The sequence below is a fragment of the Nicotiana tabacum genome, chromosome 21 (genome assembly GCF_000715075.1).
Source record: "Nicotiana tabacum cultivar K326 chromosome 21, ASM71507v2, whole genome shotgun sequence".
Lineage (NCBI taxonomy): Eukaryota > Viridiplantae > Streptophyta > Magnoliopsida > Solanales > Solanaceae > Nicotiana > Nicotiana tabacum.
In genome coordinates, this window is record NC_134100.1 from 24,990,128 (window position 1) to 24,997,108 (window position 6,981).

The 6,981-nt window shown below is 37.5% G+C and overlaps 1 long non-coding RNA gene across 1 annotated transcript; it reads left to right on the forward strand.

Moving 5' to 3' along the window:
* The first annotated feature begins 311 nt into the window (after nucleotides 1–311).
* LOC107827974 (uncharacterized) lies at nucleotides 312–6,434 on the forward strand. The gene is made up of 3 exons (XR_001657658.2): nucleotides 312–598; nucleotides 1,127–1,157; nucleotides 6,155–6,434. It is a non-coding gene; the product is annotated as an uncharacterized LOC107827974 (long non-coding RNA).
* The last annotated feature ends 547 nt before the right edge of the window (nucleotides 6,435–6,981 follow it).

A 6,981-nucleotide genomic window follows, 5' to 3' on the forward strand; every position in this document is an offset into this window, starting at 1 on the left:
ATTTGAATTACCTTTTGTTAATTATCTTCTTTAAATTATATTGTCATTATTTATAGTGTCATCATTGGCGTTGTTGTTATTGTTATTGTTTTTACATTTTTTTAAAAGAATTTTTCTACATATTAGCAACTTTTTCAAAATATAAAGCATTTACAATTTATTTTTAGCTTGATCAAATATTTTATAAAATAGGATTTGTTTTTCAATTTCTTGTATTTTATTTATTAATTACCATTCCCAGTTATTTTATTACTATGTCATTCTACACTTTACCCAAAATTCCCTAAGCCTAATCTCAAAAATTATTCCAAATCTTCTTCCCCAATTTCCCGTCAACCCCATCACCGAACATCGGTATTCCCCTCCTTCAATCATTTGATCCATTTACCTTATTTAGCTTTTCTCTCTTTACTTTTTATTTTTATTTTTTCTTGCCTTAATTATCCTTTTTATTTTTTTACTAATTGTCATTGACAATCTCTTCCTTAATCACTCAAATCAGAAAGTATTTCTTCCTTTAAAGAAACGATTTTTAGCAGAAAATGTGGAGGTATGAATCTTTTTGGAGAATCTGTCCAAATTCAAGATCTCTCACAAAGTAAGATAAAAGCTTTGATACTATTCCATTTTTTCTTTCCTTTACATTGCTTCTTCTTTCTTGTGCCTATCTTGGTTATAAAAAGTCCGAATCTTTTCATGTGATTTTTTTTAAGTTTAAAGCTGCACACAATCTTTATTTGATTGGCACTCACTCTAACGGCTCTTTGCCTTTTAATTCAAGACCATATTTTGCAGAATCCTAATTTCTGTACTTCCCTTTTATAATTTGAACTCTAGTGTTGAGTTAGTCTTATAAATACATCAGTAGGATACTTATGGGGAGGACTACATTTTGATCACAGCTATTCCCTGCGATTATCATACATATTATTTACTAAGATTTATTACACCAGTTGCTCTTTAATTCTCGCTTTGCCGGCTGTAAGGCGAGGCAAAGTTTATTTCTTTTCATCCCTCTCGATATTTGGATTCTTTCATGTTCCTGCTATTCAAAGTTCATCGCTGGGATCGTTGGTTTATTTTTGCTGTCGAAGCTCTTTTCACGGGCTATTTATTTGGATTTCAGGTTTTCTTATTAATTTGGCACTTTGCAACAGGTTAGTTTCTTGTCATCCTAGTTTTAGTTTCCCTGTTGTGGTATTAGTTAAGTATAGAATAGTAGCTTTCATTATCCTTTCTTAGTTTCATGTGTGGTAGTTGTACATAGAGTAGTTTGTTTAAATGTTTAATGCTCGAGTACTACAAACAGTCATCTTGGAAGCGCCCAGGTACATCCCTCAAACTCTTTGTGTGTTGTGATTCTTTGAATTACATGTGACTTTTCACGCACTGGAAATTGTATGCATAAATTTGTTTAATTTCGGATCATCTAGTTATCGTATTTGGGATTAAAAGATTGCATCAATGAAAGTGATACCACCCGATTTGTTAATACTCCATACTTAACTTTTTCCTAAAGAATCATGAACAATATCCGTATGTTTTTAAGATTTCTACTGTGAATGCATTAACACATAGAAGAATGCTTTAGTATATTAACTAATTTGTCTTTCATAAAAAAAGAGAGGATAATATGACTGTTACATACGTATGAACACTTTGTAGTAAGAGTGGTTATGTGCTAATTGCTATTTGTTTGGTTCATTACTTGTCCTCATGTTTTGGCATGCTTAAATAATTTACTTGTTATCTTTTAAAATCGTTGGATACATGTCTATATGGACTAATTAATAAAAAAAAAATCAGATTTCCTATGTGCTATCTATATGTTAAGAGAATTGGTCAAGTTTTAATCCTAAATAGCAATGTAGACAGTTTAAAGCATCTTTTTTAATTTTCTAAAATTTACTGCCTAAATTTACAAGTATTATTTTAGTCGATTTGGGGCTCTATTCTAGTGATGAAACTATTTTGCAAGTACTCGAGTCTATTTTAAACTATTCGCAAGAATTGGAACATATTTCTAGCTCTGAAATCATTTCTTTCCTATAAGCACTTTAGCACTATTTTGCTATATTTTAAATCTGAAATTTCTTTACAAGCGCCTTGGTTCAAATACACCAACGAAAAATCGAGATGAATTTTGCAAGTATTTTTGGTCATTCAATCATATCATTTACTTAATTGTTTCCTATCAGCACGTTTATCCCACTTGGCTTTACAAACTTTTGATGAGTAATCTGTTCTTAGTTATTTATTGGTCATTAAAAGATTTAAATTACCTTTATAAATATTCTTCCATGCTTATTATTTAAATACGTCTTTTTACCATACTTATTCTCAATGATATTTGCTTCAACGTATCTAATCATTGAGTATTACATCAAATAACTTTGTTTATCTTAAGATTTATTTATTTTCACCACCCTAACTAATTGCTTAATTAATTCGGAGGCCAACATGAGCCCTTACTTGCCTTATTTGTCATTTGTTTAAGTCCTAATGCGCTCCCTCTTATGTGACGCTAATAAGAATAGAAATAGAAACTTGAGATCTTCTTTATGTCTAGAACAAACCCTTTAGAATAGTGTCCAAAGCCTCCTGGACTATAGGAAGGGACGGGTAGTTTTGAATTAAGACGCGATTTAGAATTAAATAGTGCGCTCTTAAGTTAACAACTTAAAGATAGTAATGAGGGTAGCAGACATGATACACAAATTGCCCGAATAGCTATTGCACTTTTGGCTATAAAAGTCTTAGCAGACTTTGCACGGGAGTTGATCCATCAGGCTTAAAAATTTAGGTCCCCCTTTTATGTAATTAAGTAGGATTTCTACGATTACAATCCTTACATTTTTCCATGACTGGTTTTAATTAATTGCTTTTAAATTGATGTATATACTTGACCATTTAGGATTAATTTACAACTTAGCAATCTACATCCTAGTTTAATTCAATAATTCTACATTGTGTAAATTTAGCCGGGACCCACAGTTGTTGGCCTCGAAGAGTGTCTAACACCTTCTCTTTGAGGTAATTTGAGCCCTTACCCGATCTTTGGTGACTTTGACTAGTCAAATAGAGTTATCTACAAAATAGGTTTCCTAACGCACCTCAAACCCGTTAGGTGGCGACTCTCTCTTTTAATACCCATTTAAAAGAGTTGTCACATGTTGGACCTCTTTTCGCGGAAGAAGGAAAAAGAGGGCGCGACAGCATGGCGACTCTGCTGGGGATAATTTTAGGCTCTTACCATAACGAATTTTGCTTGTGTGGATTATTGGATTGCTTGTTTAACTTCTTTCATGTACCTCCCTTTCCCGTTCCTTTATTTTCTCAAATTGCTATATCATGAACCTCCGATCCTTGTCTCCTTTATTCGCTTCATTTAATTATGTTTTGCTTTTTTTGTGAACTGTGCTACCCTATTTCCTTTGTATTTTATTTTTTTCCCTTTTGCTTATTTTATTGCATTATTTAATACTGCCTTCATATGCTTTCACCATGTAAATTATTTGACCATATGTTATCATTTTTGCATAAGCATTTTTTCAACTCATGTTCTACTCGTGCTAAATATTAACATAGCGACATTTGATGAGTGTCCGCGCTCTTCTTATATATCACCCTTTAAATTTGGAAAGGCTTATTTGCGTTAAAACTAGTCGATCAGCGGTGCAGTCAACGGTTCTGTGTCTTTCCCTCTCAAGTTGTCCGCTTGAGGGTACCAGTCTAGACCTTCATAGTAATCTTACTCTCATTAAAATTGTGCATGCATCATGGTCAAACTTAGTGTGATGACCCGGCCGGTCGTCTTAAGAATTAACGCCACAATCCCCTATTAACTGCTTTCCCCAAGTTTATTCAGCTATTTTGAATTGTCGGGATGTTCGGTTCTGAGTTTCGGAGAGTTTTGGGACACTTAGTCCCTAAATGAGAGCTTAAGTGTTGGAAAAGTGACTGTAGTCGGAACAATGTGGAGACGGCCTCAGAACGGAAATCTGATGGTTCCATTAGCTCCGTTGGGTGATTTCGGGGTTAGGAGCGTGTTCGGATTATGTTTTGGAGGTCTGTAGCTAATTTAGGCTTAAAATATCGAAAGTTGAATTTTGGAAGTTTCCGGTTCGGTAGTAAGATTTTGATTTGAGGGCCGGAATGGAATTCCAAGAGTTGCAGTAGTTTTGTTGTGTCATTTGGGATGTGTATGCAAAATTTCAGGTCATTCGGACGTGTTTTGGTTGGGTTTTTTATCGAAAGCGGAATTCGGAAAATTTTAGAAACTTAGGCTTTAATCCGATGTGTTTTGGTAGTTTTGATGTTGTTTGAGGTAATTTGAAGATTTGTACAAGTTTGAATAAGGTTTTAGGATATGTTGATGCCTTTGATTGAGGTCCCGGGGACCTCGGGATGAATTCAGATAGTTAACGGAGGGAAATTTTGGAGTTGAAGTTGCTGTAGCAGCTGGTCTTCTGGCATTTTTGCATCTGCGGTTTGGGGACCGCAGATGCGGGGCCGCAGAAGCGGCTTTGTGTCAATTCCTCAGGAACTGCAGATGCGGTGAAGGGCTCGCAGAAGCGGAACTGCTCCTGCGGTTAGAGGTCCGCAAATGCTTAATGAAAGTCGCAGATGCGACGTTGTGTCCGCAGAAGCGGGACTGCAGATGCGGTCCCAGTGCCACAAATGCGGAAATCGCTGGGCAGAACATATAAATAGTTGCTTTCGCGAATTTGAGGGATTCTTTCATCATTGTATCCGGGTTTAAAGCTTTTGAGAGAGATGTTTGAGGAAAACAAAGGGGAATCGCTTGGAGGTAACATCCTTGACTTCATAACTCGTTTTTATGTGATTAAATGCCTAATTAGTGGTGAGAAATCTGGGGAAAATAGGTAACTAAGGCTTGAGTTTAAGAGGCCTTTAATTGAGGATTTGGGGGGGATGTCATTTGCACTCCGAAATCAGTGTTCTTATTATGTATAGACTCGTGAGAGTACGAGGTTTCTGAAAATGTAAATTTCACCCGATTCCGAGACGTGGGCCCCAGAGGGCATTTTGGCCATTTTATATAATTTCTCGTATTAGCTTAGAATTTAATTATAGAATTAGTTACTTGAAGTGTTATTTACATTATGCAATTAAATTGAATAGATTTGGGCTATTTGGAGTCGAGTACTCGTGGAAAAGACGTGGTGTTGGGTTGATTTACCTTGTGTGGGGGACCTTCACCTTAGAATTGGTATATTTGATAATTGAAATGTCTTGTACGTGAGATGGCGAGTGCGTACTTGTGCTAATTGTTAGAAATCCGATTTTCTTTAAGTACTTACTAGTATGTCTCCTTTCCTGTTTCTATTACTTGCATTTATTAAGCCTGTTGTTAGTTTAGGAAAGCATGTCTAAGTAACTTAATTGTTTCATTTGATTTAACCGCCTTACTTGAATTCTGTGCAGCATGCTAGGCTAGAATCACTTATTGCCTTAATATGAATTTTGTTATTTCTGTTTATCTTTCTACTGTTGTTGTGTATTTATTTTGGGACTATGGATGTGGGATTCCGGTAGCTCCCCCTTGTCTGTTTACTTTGGGACTACGGGTTAGATTCCCGGTAGATCCCCCTGCACATTTATTTGGGACTACGGGTTAGATTCCCGGTAGACCCTCCTGCACAGTTATATGGAACTATGGGAATGCACCCGATAGATTCCCCCAGTACTGGGTATTTATATTTAGGACTACGGAACGAGATTCTAGTAGATCCCCGCGCAGTATGAGTTACACTACGGGACGGGATCCCGGAAGATCCTTCAGACATATATATGATGGACTACGAGACGGTATCCTGGGAGATTCACTGGATATGTAAAGATGTGACTACATGATAGTATTCTGGGAGATCCTCGATTGTTACTATTGGTGCTGAGCTATATTTCCTTTCCATGTTTACCGTGTTCTGTATAATTGTTGTTGTTCATCCTGTGTTATTTTATTGCCATACTTATTCATACCGTTTTTCCTATACTGTTGACCTTTATATTTGTTTAACCTCAGTAGGGCCCTAACCTTTCTCGTCACTACTCAACCGAGGTTAGGCTTGGCACTTACTGAGTACCGCTGTGGTGTACTTATGCCCCTTCTGCACATGTTTTTCATGTGCAGATCCAGGTACCGCTGATCAAGCCTACTATCCTTGAGGGAGGCGGATGTTCTAGAGATTTCGAGGTACATCTGCCGCGTCCGCAGACCGAGCAGTCCCTTTCTATTCCTTCTTTTAGTATTAGCCCTTTTGTACTTTCTGTTCTTATTAGACAAATTCTGGAGTTAGAGCTATGTAGTATTTCCTTATCTTAGCTTGTGATTCGTGGGTTTTCGGGTCATAAATTTAGATATTGGTTTTGAGATCTATATAATTATGGTGTATGCTGAGCGGCACATTTAACACTGTTATTGCCTTATTTTTGTTTTAAAATTGTTTTACTTCTGCAAGTTTTGGTTATCTTCCGCAAGTTTTGGTTATCTTTCGCAAGTTTAGGGTTACCTAGTCGTAGAGATTAGGTGCTGTCACGATGGTTCACGGAGCGACATCACAATTTTAAACTTTTGTCTTCTATTCTCTCACAGACGGTGAGGACACATGCTACCCGAGACGATCAAGCACCTGTGCCCCCTATTGCAGCCGTTAGAGGCCGGGGCCGGGGTAGAGGTCGAGGACGCGCCCGTGGTGCAGCCAGAGCACATGCGTGAGGTACCACCAGTGGATCCAGCCGGAGTCCAAGCACCTGACACTCCTGCTACTGCTACCACTCCAGCTCTTCAGGAGACTTTGACACAGTTCATGAGCATGTACACCACCTTGGCTCAGGCAGGGTTGCTTCCCCTTGCTGCAGCTACGTCTCAGGCCGGAGGAGGAGCACACACTCCCGCCGCTCATACTCATGAGCAGTGAGTGATTGTTGAGCAGGTCCTTGAGATTATTCCTGTGCCAC